This window comes from Anabrus simplex, chromosome X, assembly GCF_040414725.1.
Source record: "Anabrus simplex isolate iqAnaSimp1 chromosome X, ASM4041472v1, whole genome shotgun sequence".
NCBI classification, from domain to species: Eukaryota; Metazoa; Arthropoda; class Insecta; order Orthoptera; family Tettigoniidae; genus Anabrus; species Anabrus simplex.
In genome coordinates, this window is record NC_090279.1 from 215,285,681 (window position 1) to 215,307,761 (window position 22,081).

General features: G+C 42.6%; 1 protein-coding gene across 4 annotated transcripts in view; it reads right to left on the reverse strand.

The window, feature by feature from the left end:
• The window catches only part of LOC136886792 (apolipoprotein D), a 36,105-nt gene extending 17,153 nt beyond the window's left edge, over positions 1-18,952 (reverse strand). The window contains exon 1 of one of the 4 annotated variants that reach the window (XM_068230485.1): positions 18,893-18,952. The gene's annotated coding sequence lies outside the window, so the exon portion shown is untranslated. Of the gene's footprint in view, positions 1-6,520; positions 6,570-8,958; positions 9,063-11,755; positions 11,788-18,892 lie in introns of those variants that run through there. The other 3 variants (XM_068230487.1, XM_068230488.1, XM_068230486.1) reach the window with 3 other exon arrangements.
• Between the last annotated feature and the right edge of the window lie 3,129 nt (positions 18,953-22,081).

A 22,081-nucleotide genomic window follows, 5' to 3' on the forward strand; every position in this document is an offset into this window, starting at 1 on the left:
GTTTTGAAGTTTGATATTCAGGTTCTTCTTTTTTCCATAATGGTCCTGAAGAGTTGTGCTTGGGCATTGATTTGTTGTACGCCTATATCAGCAAAAGTACACCAAGCATGGTGAATACAGTATTTTCCTGGTGTTCGTGGAATTTATGACGTGTGTATTATACACCGAGCGAGTTGGTTTCCCATTTTTACACCACGCGAATAATGAGGCTCTACCCTAACTAAGACCACGGCCGCTTCCCTCCTAATCCTAACCCTTTCCCATCCTCTGAAAACCTTTGAATGTGTTCGTAGTAAAAGTAAATAAATAGGTTCGTGCTCGTATTTCGCGACCTGATCGTATGTCACTGTATGTCGGTTCTGCTTATTTCCTTTTCGAACTATCCTATAACCAACTGATCGTGATGCTGGCCTCGCGCCGTAACATCGATGAAGTGGCGTAATTCGCACTCTATGATTATTAATGCCCTATGCTTCCGGCTAACGGTCTTTAATTTTACACCACTGATGCTATAATGCGTATTTTCAATAGTTTTTGTAGCCTCGCCCCTTGCTTATGTGACCACTGAAAACATGGCGGACGTTCGTTCAACTAGCCTCAGCCAGGCAGCGCTCCCGCCTCTCTGTCATTCTAGCTCGTTGGCCTCCAATGTGGGAAGTCCCTAAACTTTATCAACAATATAAATACAGTGGATGACTATTGTTGTAGGTTGTGATGTGCTTTGTCTCCTCTGTTGCCACTCATCTACATTAGATTACTGCTGCTGTTACATACAACGGATACACAAGATTAGTTAAATAAATAAATAAAAATAAACCACGTTTCCCTTTGCAAAAATCGAATTATCATAAATATGTCTCCCTGTCATGGTCATCCATCAACGGCTGCTAATTTCAGATGACAACCAGCTATAAGACACAGCCTGCAGGTTGCCAGGTGACATTGTTCGACCATACATCCATACCTCACATTACAGCCTGCAGGTTGCCAGGTGACATTGTTCGACCATACATCCATACCTCACATTACAGCCTGCAGGTTTCCAGGTGACATTGTTTGACCATCTATACCTCACATCACAGCCTGCAGGTTGTTAGGTGACATTGTTCGACCATCTTTACCTCACATCACAGCCTGCAGGTTGCCAGGTGACATTGTTCGACCATCTATACCTCACATCACAGCCTACAGGTTGCCAGGTGACATTGTTCGACCATCTATACCTCACATCACAGCCTGCAGGTCGCCAGGTGACATTGTTCGACCATACATCCATACCCCACATTACAGCCTAGAGGTTGCCAGGTGACATTGTTCGACCATCTATACCTCACATCACAGCCTGCAGGTTGCCAGGTGACATTGTTCGACCATCTATACCTCACATCACAGCCTACAGGTTGCCAGGTGACATTGTTCGACCATCTATATCTCACATCACAGCCTGCAGGTTGCCAGGTGACATTGTTCGACCATCTACACCTCACATCACAGCCTACAGGTTGCCAGGTGACATTGTTCGACCATCTATACCTCACATTACAGCCTGCAGGTTGCCAGGTGACATTGTTCGACCAAACATCCATACCCCACATTACAGCCTGCAGGTTTCCAGGTGACATTGTTCGACCATCTATACCTCACATTACAGCCTGCAGGTTGCCAGGTAACATTGTTCGACCATCTATACCTCACATTACAGCCTGCAGGTTTCCAGGTGACATTGTTTGACCATCTATACCTCACATCACAGCCTGCAGGTTGTTAGGTGACATTGTTCGACCATCTATACCTTACATCACAGCCTGCAGGTTGCCAGGTGACATTGTTCGACCATCTATATCTCACATCACAGCCTGCAGGTTTCCAGGTGACATTGTTCGACCATCTATACCTCACATCACAGCCTACAGGTTGCCAGGTGACATTGTTCGACCATCTATACCTCACATCACAGCCTGCAGGTTGCCAGGTGACATTGTTCGACCATCTATACCTTACATCACAGCCTGCAGGTTGCCAGGTGACATTGTTCGACCATCTATACCTTACATCACAGCCTGCAGGTTGCCAGGTGACATTGTTCGACCATCTATACCTTACATCACAGCCTGCAGGTTGCCAGGTGACATTGTTCGACCATCTATACCTTACATCACAGCCTGCAGGTTTCCAGGTGACATTGTTCGACCATCTATATCTCACATCACAGCCTGCAGGTTTCCAGGTGACATTGTTTGACCATCTATACCTCACATCACAGCCTACAGGTTGCCAGGTGACATTGTTCGACCATCCATCGATACCTTACATCCCAACATGCAATGTTGCTATGGTTACACTTCCGTCACACATTTTGTCACGTCACGTTACTCAAATTTTCCAATGATCCCCCCCCCCCCCAGCCATAAGACATATTTACGTCAAAATCCCGGAAGTGACTCGAAGCTGATGTAATATATCCACAGCTGTAATCACTTTAAAGGAACGGCCCTTCCTCTGTGATGCACACGATATGAGATGTTGTGGTGGAGCAGTAATTAAAGATGATGAGATAAGAACAGGAAGAACCACTTGACGTGATGTGGGCTCTCTGTTAACTCGAGGGAGAAGACTGGGCTTGCGCGTGGCGTAGCCTCAAACAAGAAACCGAGGATTATCCCATGAAGAGGATTAATGGCGCCTTCCTGACATACTTGGGGCACATTTCATGAAGAAGAGAAGTTGGAGGACGAACAGCTGCAGTTCGGCTTTAGGAAATGTTGTTCCAGTGAGGCTCAAGATATAGCAGACTTCACATTCTGGAGGGCAAATACATTGTATAGCTTTTGATAGGGCACATCATGAGAGAACACCGACGAAAATGAGAACAAAAGAGTGATTCAATGAGTGAAGCAACACGTGATCCTGTCATGATAAAGGCAGCGTTACTTTTGTTATGTACGGAAATGATATGATCAAAGAAGTGCAATCACAGTTGATACAGAATCAGTTATAGGATTGCACCGACGCAGATAACTCTTATGGTGACGATGGGATAGGAATTCGAAGGAAGCGACTATGGCCTTAATTGATGTACAGCTCCAGCAATAGGCTGGTGTGAAAATGGGAAACCACGGAAAACCATCTTCAGGCCTGCCGATAGTGGGGTTCGAACCCATTATCTCCCGGATGCAGAGCAGGCAATGACATGATTGTAAACGGGTTCAAAAATCAGGTTGCCAGTTTCACAAAGAGGAAAATGTCCTTTCAGTTTTAATGACTGCGTTGATAGGGTGAAAGCACGTCATGGGAGCCACTCTAAGTAGCTAGGTGTAGATCTTCATTAGCGAGATTGTTAACAGAGGTTACAGATCTCTTCACGTGGTTATGAGCGTATTTAGGGGTCGTAGTAAAGATGTGAAGTCCCTGGTGAGTCTCCATGGTTCTACTTGCTTCGACAACTGAAGAAAATGATCCTAAGGACAGCAACATGACTTGTTCTGGGTGATACCGACAAAAGAGTTGTCTTACAAAAACGTTCCAGTTTTATATTTCCAACCTGATATTCAGTTCTGATAGGTTTCTTACCTACTAGTAACACTTTAATGTTCGTATCATACTCACTGTGCCTATTTTGAAGTTCCAAGTTGCTAGATTGCAGGCTTTCAGCACAATCTGCGATTGAAACCAAGTTGTGGGAAAACTACATTTCCACGTGATAGGATCGCTCCCTGCCATCTTGCAATAAGTGAAGGATGTAAGGTGAAAGATTGCAGCCTAACAGTCTTTGAACCAACAACTCATTTTACTATCAATGTTCATTGTCTCTTGATTGCCTGTCGTAACTTACGCCTAATCTCATAAGCTATTATTATTATTATTTTCTTGATTCGTTATGCCGAACCAAGCAGCTGGTTTGAATTTATTAGCACTTTTCTTCTTCTCTTCCCAATATCTCTTCATCCTCTCGCTGTCTTTCTTTTTACGCTGTCCAGTCCATCCTGTATTTAGTCGGATTGGCTTTAGAGACAATTTTCGTTTGCGAATTAAAATTCTGAATTTTATTCTTTCTTGAATGGTTTCTTTATTGATTCCAATTTCATTTAGATATTTGCTGATTTCTTTTAGCCAATTATTGTGATTTTCATTGATAAGGCTAAATTAATTTGTGAGCCTGTTATGTATGTATGTAAGCGACCATCGTCGTTTCCTGATTGCATCTGTGACTTTTTCTGTCACTTGATAGAGTTTATGTGATTTCTTTTTCTTGCTAATTCGATTTTCGCACATTGGCCCCTGAGATTTTCCTGAGGAGTTTTCTTTCTTGTTTTTCGAGATTTGCCACCAATTATAACAGTTTCAGATGCACAAAGGACTTCTCTTTTAACTACTGTGTTATAATGTGGTAATTTTGCCTTTGTTGACATACTTCTACCTATTCCAAGTAATTTTGTATGTTCTTTGAAATTGTTCAATTCTTTGTTAGTTTGTTGGTTCAACAATTTCACTAGATGCTTAACTTTGTCTACTTGAGCGATATTTCCACATATGGTTTGATTTATTCGTATCAGAAGCAATACATCATGTATAAATTATTAGTTAAAAATGAGAAGAATTTGGTGATTAACGGCCGACTGTTGAGATCTCATCTAGTCCCTTCCATGTACTTTGTCTATTCATAAAAAATTTGGAGTCCTGTTTTGGCTGCTATTTAATGGACCTTTTCTACAGTTCTGCTGTTGCATAGGATAGCAATGTCATCACCAAATCCTAGGCGATTAAGGTGAATTTTGTTTTATATGTATCTACCAACATTTATACCTTTAGTTTCATTTTGCCAAGTCCTAATCACTTTTTCCAGAACAAAATTAAACAGTGAGGGAGATAATCCATCTCCTTGTCTGACTCCTGTTTTGATTTCAAATGATGATGATTAATAATAATAACAACATCATCATTAATATGTCGTGCTATGGCGGCATGTGAGACACATTCTTTAACACTCAGCCACAGGCGCCCAGCAGAAGTTCGGCTTACACTGCCATCTAGTGAGTCTAGAGTAAACCGGAACGTCGAAATTGACGAGCACACAGCCAGATGGCGTCGAACTGAAATGTCTGCACAGGGTAGCTGAGACCATAGATTATTATTATTATTATTATTATTATTATTATTATTATTATTATTATTATTATTATTATTATTATTATTATTATTATTATTATTATTATTAATTACTGAATAAAACTCCGCTAAAGGCGAAGCAGATGGAAATAAGATAAAGCTAGTAGTGTCCTAGGGATAAAGAGGGTAGATAATGTTCCCCAGTCGTTATTAATACATGGAAGTGGTTCGTGACTGTCATAAAATTGGACTACCGCATGGTATCAATTTCGAACAGGGAAAATGAAATTTAAATTACACGCTTAGCACCGTCACAATCTACACGTGTATAAATGAATAAGTTATTAGATTTCCTTTTCTACATCTTTGGTGTGTCTACAAACCGTAGCGGCGATTAGGGGGTGCGGCGAGGAGTAAACATTACATTTCTATTCCAATTTAGCCAGCAGGAACTAGGAATTATTTTAAAAAAGCTCTTTGTACAAACCTTCTTATCTTATCTGCTAATTCCTTCGTTTATTTTCTTTAATTATTAACATAATTATTGACGGAAATACGCACAAAATGCTGTTCGTCGCGGCTAACCAATTTGTATAGCACTACGGCAAGTATGGAGACGTTGCATGTGCTTTGAGGAAGGGTAGTAGGGGTACAAATTTTGGCCAAGGTCGTGGCCACTGAGTTATAATTCACCTGCTTGCCGCGCGCATTTGTCAATCTGGCAGTCACTTTAGTGTCTGTTAGTTTCATAGTGTGTATTCAAATACTAAATGATTTTTAATTGCATTATCATGCCGTACTTCTATGTAATTGTACCGGGCAAAGTGGCCGTGGGGTTAAGGCCGCGCAGCTGTGAGCTTGCACTCGGGAGATAGTGGTTTCGAATCCCACTGTCGGCAGCCCTGAAGATGGTTTTCCGTGGTTTCCCATTTTCACACCAGGAAAATACTGGGGCTTAAGGCCGCGGGAGATAATACCAACGTTTCTTTCACTGGGCTAAGTTAGTTCTTTGTGTTATGTTATTTACCAAGTAAATGTATTTAACCTGCCGGCCTTGTGCAGGGGACAGAAAGATTGGAAGGAAGCGGCCGTCGCCTTAAGTTAGGTACCATCCCGGCATTTGCCTGGAGGAGAAGTGGGAAACCACACTAAACCATTTCGAAGATGGCTAAGAAGGGAATCGAAGCCCCCTCTAATCAGCTGACCTCCCGAGGCTGAGCAGACCCCGTTCCAGCCCTCGTACTACTTGTCAATTTTCGTGGCAGAGGTGGGAACCGAACTCGGGCCTTCGGGGGTGGCAACTAATCACAATAACCACTACAGCACAGAGGCGGACATTATTATACTCAAGGTCGGAAGAAGAAAAGGCGGAACAACGGAGACACTACAAGATTACAAGAAGTGGAACACATACCTGCGGGTGGTGAGAGGCAGGAACCAGCTCGCACACTGCTACACCTCCCACTGCACCGAGCCACGAGACAAGCGCTACTAACTCTCATATCATCACGTGCTCCATTCATCGGACAGTGCCGCGAGTTTCGAACCCAATAACTTTGGCTTATTATTATTGTTTTTTTTTTTTTTTTTTACTTGCTTTACGTCGCACGGACACAGATAGGTCTTACGGCGACGATGGGACAGGGAAGGGCTAGGAGTGGGAAGGAAGCGGCCGTGGCCATAATTAAGGTACAGCCCCAGCATTTGCCTGGTGTGAAAATGGGAAATCACGGAAAACCATCTTCAGGGCTGCCGACAGTGGGGTTCGAACCCACAATCTCCCGAATACTGGATACTGGCCGCAATTAAGCGACTGCAGCTATCGAGCTCAGTATTATTATTATTATTATTATTATTATTATTATTATTATTATTAAATCCCGCATGTTTAGGATATATTAAGTTAGAATGCAAATATACTGAAGCAAATAACAAGTATACGCTACCCGGACAACAGTTCTGCTATGAGATTTGTATAAGTATTTGGTTCCCGGCTTATTAGAACCCCTACAGTTTATGTCACTCTCGCTACACTACGGAAGAGCTGGTGGAGGAACTTCCTACCAGGTAAGTTGGTTTGGATTCTAACCTGTTACTGTATAAACATCCGGGATCTAATAAGTATCATTATTAGAGACCCTCCCCGCCTTAGCAAAACAGCAATTCAGAATATGATGATAAGCTTCATGAACTTGAGTGGTATGGGCACGTATTGATAACGGACATTGATGAACTGCAAGAAAATACTTCGACCTCAATCAATCATCATTGATCTGCATTTCAGGCTGTCACCCAGCACGGCCGACTTGATGCGTCGCTCTAGCTAGCTCCTTGACAATCGGGTAGTTACACAGCTCGACACGTGGCGCTGGCGGCCTATCTACTTAAAGCTAGAAGTGCATACTTCTTTATGGAAAAGCTATTGACTTTGATTGCCGATTTAAGATAATTTAGAGCTATGATGCTGTTAATTAATTTTAAAGGTTGCTTTCGTTAATATTTACCAAAATAATGTCGTGAAATGAAACTGCGGAGAGATGGAGTAGTCCAACTCATGTTGCTTAAGATTGAGGAAAAATTGTAATCGCTTTTATTTTCGTGGCATTTAGATACATAGCAGAACTTACCACAATACTTTTGTCTCCTGATGTTAACCTTCAGATCAAGAGTCATTGTTCAATTAGAGTTTTAAAATTCTTCAAGTGCTGTTCTCAGGAAAGGGGGCTGGACAAAACATAAAATCCTACTTTTTCAATATTCGTTGTAAAAGTAACATAAATTTTTGACTCAAACATGTTTAAATTTTCATTTCAATATGTAGAGTTTGAGATTACGTTTCAGTCATACCTTGCACTAGAATTTTAAATACCGGGCCAGTTGGCCGTGTGGTTAGCGACACGCAGCTGTGAGCTTGCATCCGGAAGATATATATATATTTTTTTAATTTTTTAAAATTTTTTTTTGCTATTTGCTTAACGTCGCACTGACACAGATAGGTCTTATGGCGACGATGGGAGAGGAAATGGCTGGGAGTGGGAAGGAAGCGGCCGTGGCCTTAATTAAGGTACAGCCCCAGCATTTGCCTGGTGTGAAAATGGGAAATCACGGAAAACCATCTTCAGGGCTGCCGACAGTGGGGTTCGAACCTACTATCTCCCGAATACTGGATACTGGCCGCAATTAAGCGAGTGCAGCTATCGAGCTCGGTCATCCGGGAGATAGTGGGTTCGAACCCCACAGTCGATAGCCCTGAATATGGTTTTCCGTTGTTTCCCATTTTCACATCAGGCTGTACCTTAATTACACTCCTAGCCCTTTCCTATCTCACCGTCGCCATAAGACCTATCTGTGTCGGTGCGACGTAAAACAAATAGGAAAAACAAGAAGAAGAATTTTAAATAAAAGTTCAGCGAGAGAAAAGTATTTTGAGTAAATACATTGTAAACTGTTCATTGCTCGGGTAACAACACTTCATACTTTAGCTTTGTCGTCATAACAGTAATGGTTCTTACTTGTCAGTGTTTTTAAAGTTCAGATTATCTTGGATTAAAATGTGTTATGTTGCTGTCAAATGGCAAATACGACTCCGCCTAAAGCATTATTCAATGAAAGAAAATTTAGAGGTAAAAAATACCCTATTAGCGTCATTAGCTGCCACCCCCGGAGGCCCGTATTCGATTCCTAGCCCTGCCACGAAATTTTAAAAGTGGTATGAGGTCTGGAACGGGATCCACTCAGCCTTGGGAGATCAACTGAGTAGAGGGGAGATTGATTCCCACCTCAGCCATCCTCGAAGTGGTTTTCCATAGTTTCCCACTTCTCCTCCAGGCAAGTACGGGGATGGTAGCTTACTTAAGGCCACGGCCACTTCCTTCTCTATCTCCTCCAATCTTCCCATCCCCAACACAAGGCCCCTGTTCAGCATAGCAGTTGCGGCCGCCTAGGCGAGGTACTGGTCATCCTCCCCAGTTGTATCTCCCGACCGGAATTCTCACGCTCCAGGACACTACCCTTGATGTGGTGGAGGTGGGATTCCTCGCTGAGTCCGAGGAAAAAGCCAACCCTGGAGAGGAAAACAGATTAAGAAAGAAGATAAATACCCGATACAGAAACGGAAAACTAAGATGAAAGTGCTAACTGCTTTGAGTCACTCCGTAGTTTTGTCCTGTTCTACAGAAAATTCGTGAAATAATAGTATCCCTTTGCTTTTTTTCTGTTTGAAATACAAAAAGGCACACTGCAATACATATTCGAATATTTCCAAACACAGTTAAAAAAGAGCAAATCACTACACCATTTAAAAAACGAAATAGCCCGTGAATTAAAATTCTTGTTTAGGACGAAGTTACAGCGATAAATCACTTTGAGCCATTCATTACATTTGTTCTTGTTTGCAGAAAATTTCTGCTCGAAGTACAAAACGGGGTACAATAATGTCACAAATTCCAAGATTTGTAAACACAATTTAAAAAATATAATTACCACACTACACAATAAAACATTAAACTCACTAGCGCATAACTATCAGCTTTCGATATCACACCAACAAGCACCTCATTGGCAAAATTTACGGCAGCAAAACAATATAAATAAAACTGGAAATGCGGCAATTTGCGGTATACTAGGAGGCCAGCGCTCCAGCAGCATTATGGTGAAACTTTCCAATTACAGCTTTATGCTGGGCTTCACAAGGCCGGTATAAGGAGCGCAGCGAGGGATCCAGTCGGCCGTGCACCCAGTTACTTGTTTATCTAGTATTTTCTTAAATGATTTCGAAGAGGTTGGAAACGTATCGAACATCTCTCTTGCTAAATTATTCCAATCCCTAACACCTCTCCCTACAAATTTATATTTTCCCCTATTTGTCCCGTTTATTTGCAATTTTATCTTTATATTTTGATCTTTCGTACTTTTAAAAACAAATCTTAAACTTATTCGTCTACTGATGTCATTCCAAGCCATTTCTCCACTGACAGCCCGAAACAATAATAAATAAGTTACAAGATTGTAAGCAACTATAAAATGACCTCGATAATGCTGTGAGATGGACAGTAGGCAATGGTATGTTGATAAACGGGGTTAAAAGTCAGGTTGTGAGTTTCACAAATAGGAAAAGTCCTCTCAGTTTTAGTTACTGCGTTGATGGGGTGAAAGTTCCTTTTGGGGATCATTGTAAGTACCTAAGTGTTGATATAAGAAAAGATCTGCATTGGGGTAATCACATAAATGTGATTGTAAATAAAGGGTACAGAACTCTGCATATGGTTATGAGGGTATTCAGGAGTTGTAGTAAGGATGTAAAGGAGAGGGGATATAAGTGTCTGGTAAGACCCCTCAAGTAGAGTTATGGTTCCAGTCTATGAGACTCTCAGCAGAATTACTTCATTTCGAAAACTGGAAAAAATCCAAAGGAAAGCAGATCGATTTTTTCTGGGTGATTTCCGACAAAAGAGTAGCGTTACGAAACTGTTACAAAGTTTCGGGCAGGGAAGACTTGGGAGAAAGGAGACGAGCTGCTCGACTAAGTGGTATCTTTCGAGGTGTCAGTGGAAAGATGGCGTGGAATGACATTAATAGACGAAGATGCCTGAGGGGTGGTTTTAAAATTAGGAAAGATAAAAATATAAAGATAAATTTGGAATTCAAGAGGACAAATTGGAGCAAATATCTTTTTATAGGGAGAGGAGTTAGGGATTCGAATAATTTACTAAGGGAGGTGTTCGATAAATTTCCAAATTGTTTGCGATTATTTAAGAAAAGACTAGGAAAACAACAGATAGGGAATCTGCCACCTGGGCGACTGCAGATCAGTACTGGCTGATAATAATATATGTTAATAGTATTATTGAGGTGACTGAACAATTTATTGCGTGATTAATCCCAAAATATGTTGATGTTTTATTGGAAACTAAACCATGACCGCTTGTGTATCCTGTCCCGGACTTGTCGCCTGTCATTGACGGTTTAGGCGAGGTGAGGCTAGAGAACACTGAATTACTTCACTAAAATTGCCACTGCACGATTTCGCTTTATGGTATATTAATGTATTATATACACAGGTCGGCTCGTGGAGAGTGCATGTCGGCCCACAAGTGACCACGGCTACGCCTCTGTACTCGGGAGACGGAGAGGGCTGATTCTCACCGTCCGGTGTCCTGACAATGGTCTTCCGTGGTTTTCTATTCTCCTGCACTAAGGCGAATGCCGGGGCAGTGCCTAGTATAGGTCACGGCCGCCAACCCTCTCACCTCCTCCGACACAAATCTTCTGGCCTGAGAGGTGGCGTCACCGTCTAAGAGGCCCGCCTCCCCCTTCAGGGGAGGAATGAAAACATTTATTACATACCTAAACACCGGACAAGTTTTCCGTGCAGTTGGGGGCGCGCAGCTACGAGCTGCCATCTGGGAGATAGTGGGTCCGAACTCCACTGTCGGCAGCCCTCAAGATGGTTTTCCGCGGTTTTCCATTTTCACGCCAGGAAAATACTGGGGCTTAAGGCCGCGGCCGCTTCCTTCCCAGTCCTAGCACTTTGATCTACCTGTGTCGGTGCGGCGTAAAGCAAACGACACAGCTCGCACAAACACAGACAAACAACTACCGAGGACATCATGAATAATTACTACGCTATGATCGTGTTGCTTTAACTTACCGCTCAAAGATCGGGGTAACAGACAGGCGGAGTCTCCTCTGCCGCCCCAGATGCACTGAACGTGTTGGCTCAGTCGACGTCACACACAAAGCACTGTTTGATTACTATTACGTCGAAGGCAAATGACAAACAGATGTACTTTACATGGAACTAATCCCTAGCTCGTAAAACGGGCCACACATCTTCCAAGCCATATACCGCTACTGGTCTTGTCTGCCTTTATGGCCATTGCGACGGATAGTTTGCCTGGGTCATAGCCTTTATTGTGGCGTTCAGTCCGTTGGTTAGGTGTGAGCTGAAATTGTTACTTAAGTCTGGAAAGTAACTCCTAAAATGTTGAAATTAGTAACTGCCTTGAGTTGATTCTGCCTTCCTTTCCGGAGAATCATGGAGACAGTTTTGTTTTCATAGCCATGTCTTCTTCTCATCGACATTGTCATTCTGTAAGCCTTCTAATGCTTCATCCTCTTCTACATTCTTCTTTTTCCTGCTCATTATTAGACCCCGTATTTTTGTGCGGTGATAGATTAGAGTGCAAACTAATTTGGTTATTATTAAGTGTCGTCTCGCAGGCTGTGCCGTAGTGTAGCGAGAGTAATATAAATTGTAGGGACTTCTGATGCGCCGCACCCCCAAAGTTTATGCAAAACTCATAGTATCACCGCTGTGCTGGTAGAGTATATTAATGGAGCGTACCCTTAATGTTTAGGCAAAGCACATAGCATCACCGTTGTGCTGGTAGACTATATTAATGGGCCGTACCCTTAATGTTTAGGCAAAACACATAGCATCACCGTTGTGCTGGTGGAGTATATATCATTTTTTATCTCCGAAGTGTCGCCTTATGGGCCGTACGCCTACGTTTATGCAAAACTCATAGCCCCACCGCTGTGTTGGTAGACTATATTAATGGGGCGTGCCCCGAATGTTTATGTAAAACTCGTAGCATCACGGTTATGCAGGGTAGACTGTACTTGTGAGTGGCTTCAGTAAGTTTTGCATTCTAAGGTGTTACTGCCTACACATCCAGACTATTCACCATCTTCTGTTCCACCTTCCTGCTCTTAATCTAGTATTCCAATTTGTTTTTCTCGAGCTTTTTCTTTCCTTTCTACAATCCGGATTATTATTCTGTTCATCTGTTGCTTACGTTTCGCTGTCAACGAAATGTTTACTTACAGTTTTACTAATAAACCGTATATAAGCCATCTGTTATAGTTATTCACTGAGACCAGAACTCTTGTTATATAGCAGCGAGTAACGAAAAAGAAACAACGAGTGTTCAGTGTTAAAATATCTTACTTACACGTTAAGGCCCATTATTCACCACAGAATTTATTATCTCCGTTTACCAAAACTAAATTTTCGTTTCGGTCTGAGTTTGAACCGCAATTCTTTCATACTGTCGCAACGTTAACAAGTGATTCCATTCGGGGTTTGTAAATAATTTGCATAAATGATGTTCTCTATTGAGCGGAGACGAAGAAAGAAGCCAATATTCTTTCCAAGAGAGCGAATTGTTATTGAATTTGGTGGCAGAAAGCATTAACAACATAAAGAATAAGAAAACAAATTATAGCCTTCACATTGTATATTTCACTCAAAATATAAGGCAGCATTCCTTAATTCTTCATAGCAAAGTCACCAGTCGTGTGCCGTACAAGATATAATCGAGAATTCATCCTAGACCTACCCATGTATTGGGTTATGTTCGATCGTGGATAACACCGACAGTGTCCTCGTACGTACTTCCATCCACCCAGGACGTTTATTAAATGCATGATCTTGATCATATCACTCGTCGCTGTGATTTTCTCTAGCAATTAGATATTCCAGCCGTCTACGAGCAGCCATCTCGGAAAGCTATTATCTTAGATTTCCATTTTACCCGCCAACCAATCTCCGGTAAAACTTTAAGCCGAGATAATATTGTTGGTGAACAAACTTAACTGTCATCTCGGTTTACGTAACATTAAACTAACATTATTTTTGCTAGTGGATTTACGTCGCGCCTACACAGATAGGCCTTATGGCGACGATGGGATAGGAAAGGCCTAGGAGTTGGAAGGAAGCGGCCATGACCTTAATTAAGGTACAACCCCAGCATTTGGCTGGTGTGAAAATGGGAAACCACGGAAAACCATCTTCAGGGTGCCGACAGTGGGATTCGAACCCACTGTCTCCCGGATGCAAGCTCACCAGCCGCGCGCCCCTGACCTCGCGGCCAACTCGCCCGGTAAACTAAGATAAAAGCTATTACTCGCGTCGGTAATAGGGCCTAAGTACACATTGAAAGAATGGAAAACAACGTTGATGATCTCCACGATATTTGTAACATAGGAGGCTGGACAAGTTCGTAAAAACTCCTAGATGACGAACTGTCATTATTACCAGAGACATAAATAGCTCTGTATTTTGCGAACTTCATGTTCTCACATCACTACAGACATGAGCGCGGAATGAGGTTTGTAATTATTATCAGTAACATAATTATTACTACTGAGAGCAATATACCGCTGATATATGTGTATTACTGTTCTGTTCTTGGTTATTCGAGCATTCTGATATATTGTATTCGTATTGCCATGCGGCTTCTTGAAAGGTTTTGCTCCTAGATAACGAGCAGAAGCGATCATGAACATGAAGAAATACGCACCGCATATGCGAGGTTTATTCAATGGATGACTCTTATTCTCCTTCTTTATCTGTTTACCCTCCAGGGTCGGTTTTTCCCTCGGATCCCACCTCTACCGCCTTAAGGGCAGTGTCCTGGACCTTCAGACTCTGGGCCGGGGATACAACTGGGGAGGAGGACCAATACATCGCCCAGACGACCTCACCTATTATGCTGAACAGGGACCTTGTGGGGGGATGGAAAAATTGGCAGGGATAGACAAGGAAGAGGGAAGGAATCGGCCGTGTTCTTAAGTCAGTACCATCCCGGCATTTGCCTGGACGAGAAGTGGGAAACCACAGAAAACCACTTCCAGGATGGCTGAGGTGGGAATCGAACCCACCTGTACTCAGTTGACCTCCCGAGGTTGAGTGGACCCCGTTCCATCCCTCGTACCACTTTTCAAATTTCGTGGCAGAGCCAGGAATCGAACCCGGGCCTCCGGGGGTGGCAGCTAATCATACTAACCACTACACCACAGAGGCGGTCGTGGATAACTATACCAGTGTAAAACAAGTGTATAAGGACTTTTTATTAGTACGGCTCTTAGTGTTGACATGAGGAATAAAGATCTACACATAAACGAAGAATATGAAAGAATGCCACACAAGATCAGAAAGAGGAGAATTACATATTTTGGTCACAAAATGAGGATGGATAACAACAGATAGACAAAACGAGCGTTCGACCAAATTTACAAAAGTAAGAATGGTTGGTCCAAGTGACAGAGATTGACACTGATTCGTTTATACGTCCCACTAACTGCTTTCGGAGACGCCGAGGTGTCGGAATTTAGCTGGGCATGAGTTCTCTTACGTGTCAGTAAATCTACCGACACGAGGCTGACATATTTGAGCACCCTCAAATTCCACCGGAGTGAGCCAAGTTGGGGTCAGAAGGCCAACAATTCCAATAATAGAAGATATAATACAAGACAGAACAACTTCCAAAAGACTGATACAAAATTTCAGTGGTTTACAAGATAAGAAGTGGAACTGTAATAACTAGACCTCGGGTTTTAGACAAAAACGTATTTTGTTCCTTAACAGATGACTTAAAATTAAGTTTCATTTATTTATAAGGTCCTACAGAACCTAAATATGCCTAAACTGGCGTTACAACCTATACTTACCTAAATTCCTATTTTTATTCCCTAAATCGATTAAAAATTCTTTTAATTTATTTTGAGAAACTAAAATGTTTGCTGACTCGTTTCATCGTTAACAGCATATTCTTGAAAAAGGCCTACTTTTCAAAAGATCTTAAAAGTGAAAAAGAGTAAACCACACTCCTCGAAACACCTCAATAACCTCTCGCAGTCACATCGGATGGAAGGTGTAACGTGACGTTCGCACCAAACACGTGAGTGAAATTTGTTTTATATTTCCCCCTAAAGTGTTATTAAAATTCTATCAAACTAAAAATAGATTTTAAATTTATAAATGATTATTCTTATTTATCTGTTTACCCTCCAGGGTTGGTTTTTCCCTCGGACTCAGCGAGGGATCCCGCCTCAAGGGCAGTCTCCTGGAGCTTCAGACTCTGGGTCGGGGGATACCGTCGGGGAGGAGGACCAGTACCTCGCCCAGCCGGCCTCACCTGTTATGCTGAACAGCGGTCTTGTGGGAGGATGGGAAGATTGGAAGGGATAGACAAGGAAGAGGGAAGGAAGCGGTCGTGGCTTGAGTTAGGTGCCATCCTGGCATTTGCCTGGAGGAAAAGTGAGAAACCAAGGAAAACCACTTCCAGGATGGCTCAGGTGGGAATCGAATCCACCTCTACTCAGTTGACCTCCCGAGGCTGAGTGCAACCGGGGCCTCCGGGGGTGGCAGGTAATCACACTAACCACTACACCAGAGAGGCAGACTAAATGATTATTAAAATAACGTAAAATTGAAGCTGTCTAAAATATAATTTTGAACTTTTTTTCGTGTCTGAGAGGCTATGTGCGTGCTGCCATTCATGAACAGCATTCCCGGGGGAGTTTTCCAACAGGATCATGCCGCTGTTGTAACCCAACGTGCTCTACAAGTGTCGACATGTTACCTTGGCTTGTTCGATCTTCGGATCTGTTCCCAGTCGAGGACGTATGGGACATCATTGGACGACAACTCCGGCATTACCCGTCCCTGTATTGACCACCAAGTGCAACAAGTATGGAACTCCATCGCACAAGCTGACATCCGGCACCTGTACGACACAATGTCAGGCGATTACACCGGTTATTAATGGACCAGCATGGCACATTTGCGTTGGTCGGATAATAATCAGTAGTTTTGTACCTCTAATTAATTAAATAAATTAAATATATTGCCAACATATCCGCATTCCTTATTTCATGGTGCTCTTTCTGCCAGTGTAATTATTTTACGGCTTTTAGTTGCGTTATGCAGGTCTTTCTACTTAACGTCCATATTTCTGGTGTTGATACTCTTGCTGTCAGAATATTATGAGTAGGTTAAACAGATTAACTGAACTGAATTGCTAATTCTATTTTTTAACTCTGTATAGGAATTTATTTGTCGCTTGTTAGTTTCCATTGTAAAAAAATACCATCCAGAACAACAAAAAATGTAAAACATGACTGATGAAAAAACTAAGTCAGTGTAATGTCATTGTTAAAACGTTTTAGGATCTATCACACCTTGTTTCTTCCCGGTACAACCATGACGACTGAGTCAGAGATAGTCGCCGTTGATAGACGTACAATGAAAGAAACCACCTTTCCCTTTGCAAAAAATAAACCATCATAAATATGCCTTATATGTCTCTCCGTCTCTGCTAATTTTAGATGACCACCAGTCATAAAACCAGCCTGCACGGTTGCTAGGTAACAATATTTTACATAACAGCCTGTACGGTTGCTAGGTAACGATACCTTACATCACAGCCTGCACGGTTGCTAGGTAACAATATTTTACATCACAGCCTGTACGGTTGCTAGGTAACGATACCTTACATCACAGCCTGCACGGTTGCTAGGTAACAATATTTTACATAACAGCCTGTACGGTTGCTAGGTAACGATACCTTACATCACAGCCTGCACGGTTGCTAGGTAACAATATTTTACATCACAGCCTGCACAGTTGCTAGGTAACGATACCTTACATCACAGCCTGCACGGTTGCTAGGTAACAATACCTTACATCACAGCCTGCACGGTTGCTAGGTAACAATACCTTACATCACAGCCTGCACGGTTGCTAGGTAACAATACCTTACATCACAGCCTGCACGGTTGCTAGGTAACAATACCTTACATCACAGCCTGCACGGTTGCTAGGTAACAATACCTTACATCACAGCCTGCACGGTTGCTATGTAACAATATTTTACATCACAGCCTGTACGGTTGCTAGGTAACGATACCTTACATCACAGCCTGCACGGTTGCTAGGTAACAATATTTTACATCACAGCCTGCACGGTTGCTTTGGTTACACTTCCTTCACACATTTTGTTTCATAACGCTATTTCTTTTTTTTTCTTTTTTTTTTTTTTTGCTAGGGGCTTTACGTCGCACCGACCCAGATAGGTCTTATGGCGACGATGGGATAGGAAAGGTCTAGGAGTTGGAAGGAAGCGGCCGTGGCCTTAATTAAGGTACAGCCCCAGCATTTGCCTGGTGTGAAAATGGGAAACCACGGAAAACCATATTCAGGGCTGCCGATAGTGGGATTCGAACCTACTATCTCCCGGATGCAATAACGCTATTTCATTACAGCTCTAAGACATATTTATGTTAAAATGCATGAAATATTATAAATGATCAAAAATTGTAGTTTGTATAAATTTTGTTGCGCACACTTTCTAGATAGGACTACAATAATATTTCCGAAGATACTCGGATATGAGTAGAGTTATTAAATCTCTTGCAGTAAAAGCACATATAATATAAAATATCAGAAATTAAACTGTTATCACGTGCAGTTTTTAGATTTTTTTTTTGCTAGGGGCTTTACGTCGCACCGACACAGATAGGTCTTATGGCGACGATGGGATAGGAAAGGCCTAGGAGTTGGAAGGAAGCGGCCGTGGCCTTAATTAAGGTACAGCCCCAGCATTTGCCTGGTGTGAAAATGGGAAACCACGGAAAACCATCTTCAGGGCTGCCGATAGTGGGATTCGAACCTACTATCTCCCGGATGCAAGCTCACAGCCGCGCAGTTTTTAGATAGGATACGAGTAATGGTTGACGGAGAAATGTTCATAGACTTTGGATATCACTTAAATTTTAGGGAATAAAAAGCATTTGTTACACCCTGTTGATAGTAAAAAGTACGCAATTCCCTACAATGGTAGCCAGCACGTTAAACCCAAACTAAACTTTGAAAACTGACATCACGAGCCCAGATCATGAATATTAAAGTAATGCATAATTTGTATGGCTTAGCAATAGAAATACATAATGAAAATCGTCCTTTAAAAGATTCTTATTGACAAATGAAAACGCCTCTTACCTGCAGTGTAGTCTGAACTCACGACGGCGAAGCAGTGCCGCTCTCGACGTCCAGCTCCCCTGTTATATTACTCATACACATGCTCTCTGTCTAACAACAATGTCTACGTCATTGTTAGTACCGACAAAGCCACTCCTGAGTCAGCCAGCCCTTCTTCTTGAATCATTTCCCGCGCTGCACACTGGGAAATATCCGCAATGAAAAAAAGGAAGAAAACGAGAGGATGGAACTTAAAGAGGCACAGTCATTCAGCACGCCCAAGCACTGGAGATACGTATCAAGTTAGGAAGAATTATTCCCCGATGTCCTGTTCCGGTTAAACTGGCCCTGGTTTGAAAGATTTCTAGCATCAGAAATAAGAGTGGAAGAATGACCAGTTCTTTGGAAATCCAAGGCACTTCACAGACTTTAGGACGTCCTGGTCTTTCAAGCACTGTGCCTATAAGACGGTTTAATTTCTATTCTGAACGTTGCTGGTTTATTTGCATGAGGTTTTTATTTTTTAATTTGTTTACAATTTGTTTAGGAGTGGAAAGGAAGCGACCGTGTCCTTTAAGTACAGCCCCAGCATTTGCGTGCTGTGAAAATGGGAAACCAAGGAAATCCATCTTCAGGGCTGCCGACAGTGGGGTTCGAACCCATTATCTCCCGGATGCAAGCTCACTGCGCGTCCCTAACCGCACGACCAACTCGCCTGGCATGTGGCCTTAAATAAGGTACAGCTCCAGCATTTGCCTTGTATGGAAATGGGAAACCACATTAAACGATCTTGAGGTCTGCGGACAGTGGAATTCGAACCCTATAGCTGCCGAATGCAAGCTCCCAGCTGCGCCCCCCTAACCGCATGGATAACTTGCTTGGTTTCGTTTATTAATCCTGGTTTCAATAGCAGTGAATTGCTATGTCCAGCTTGTTGACTGGAGAGCGTAAGTAACTTCCGGTTTAGAGGGCGCCTAGTTCGATTCCCCGTTCCTAAAACAGGTCTAATTGCACAAGAAGCTCCAACCCCAACAAATTTGGAAAAAGGGCCAGAAAGAAAAGGAGGACTTTTATATTAAAGTTACTACCTTACCTTGCCGCTACTGGCAACCTGCATGTGCAAAGTATTTGTATAAAATCAAAAGAAATCACTTTTCCCTTAGCAAAAATCAAATGATCATAAATATGTCTACGGCCATTGCCATCTACCAACGGCTGCTAATTTCAGATGGCAACCGGCCATAAGACATAGTCTGCACGGTTGCTAGGTAACAATGCCTTACATCACAGTCTGCACGGTTGCTAGGTAACAGTACCTTACATCACAGTCTGCACGGTTGCTAGGTAACAATACCTTACATCGCAGTCTGCACGGTTGCTAGGTAACAATACCTTACATCACAGTCTGCACGGTTGCTAGGTAACAGTACCTTACATCACAGTCTGCACGGTTGCTAGGTAACAATACCTTACATCACAGTCTGCACGGTTGCTAGGTAACAATACCTTACATCGCAGTCTGCACGGTTGCTAGGTAACAATACCTTACATCACAATCTGCACGGTTGCTAGGTAACAATACCTTACATCACACAGTCTGCACGGTTGCTAGGTAACAATACCTTACATCACAGTCTGCACTGTTGCTAGGTAACAATACCTTACATCACAGTCTGCACGGTTGCTGGGTAACAATACCTTACATCACAGCCTGCACGGTTGCTAGGTAACAATACCTTACATCACAGCCTGCACGGTTGCTAGGTAACAATACCTTACATCACAGTCTGCACGGTTGCTAGGTAACAATACCTTACATCACAGTCTGCACGGTTGCTAGGTAACAATACCTTACATCACAGTCTGCACGGTTGCTAGGTAACAATACCTTACATCACTGCCTACACAGTTGCTAGGTAACAGTACCTTACATCACAGTCTGCACGGTTGCTAGGTAACAATACCTTACATCACAGTCTGCATGGTTGCTAGGTAACAGTACCTTACATCACAGTCTGCACGGTTGCTAGGTAACAGTACCTTACATCACACAGTCTGCACGGTTGCTAGGTAACAGTACCTTACATCACAGTCTGCACGGTTGCTAGGTAACAATACCTTACCTCACAGTCTGCCCGGTTGCTAGGTAACAATACCTTACATCACAGTCTGCACGGTTGCTAGGTAACAATACCTTACATCACAGTCTGCACGGTTGCTAGGTAACAGTACCTTACATCACACAGTCTGCACGGTTGCTAGGTAACAATACCTTACATCACAGTCTGCACGGTTGCTAGGTAACAATACCTTACATCACAGTCTGCACGGTTGCTAGGTAACAGTACCTTACATCACACAGTCTGCACGGTTGCTAGGTAACAATACCTTACATCACAGTCTGCACGGTTGCTAGGTAACAATACCTTACATCACAGTCTGCACGGTTGCTAGGTAACAATACCTTACATCACAGTCTGCACGGTTGCTATGATTAAAGTTCAGCCACACATTATGTCGCGTCGCGTTACACAAATTTTCGGTTGACCTCAGCCATAAGACATATTTATGTCAAAAAGTAATGGATGTAGCAATGAGCACTCAAATAATGTTCTTATGCTACACTTGTAGGAGAAAAACACTTTTTCAAATCGTACTTCAGGCGAAAATAATCAGTAAATATACAGTACAATGAGCACTGCCTTGGTCACCATCTTATTTCTAAATATATCGCCGGTTCATCTGTGAAGACAAAATGAGTCGTTCACGAACCCAGATAAGAAGTCTCTGACAGAACTCGCTTCAAAGACCGTTGAGCACACCAACGCAACGTGTTTACTAGAGGAAACTGTGGCGTCTACGTCCCATAGGAGGACATGCAGGTGATTCACGGATGAATGAACTACACTGAGTCACACTGAACTCCAGTATAACACAACATGACCTCATCACGACGTCCTGGGAACAAAAGAAACCCATTAACACCCAAGGTCATTACTGCAACGCCCAAAATCATAGAGAAGAGAGTGCAGGAGGGAGAATGGAGCTAAGATCTCGTCTTTTCTCCTTTACGCATCAATTTTTTCATCATAACATCAGCACACGGACTGTGTGTGACCACGAAGAACCTGAACTTTAAAAAAGCGCCAGTATACGTTATCTTACAACTTGAAAAACCCGTTCGGACTCATATATTACGGAATGCATTCA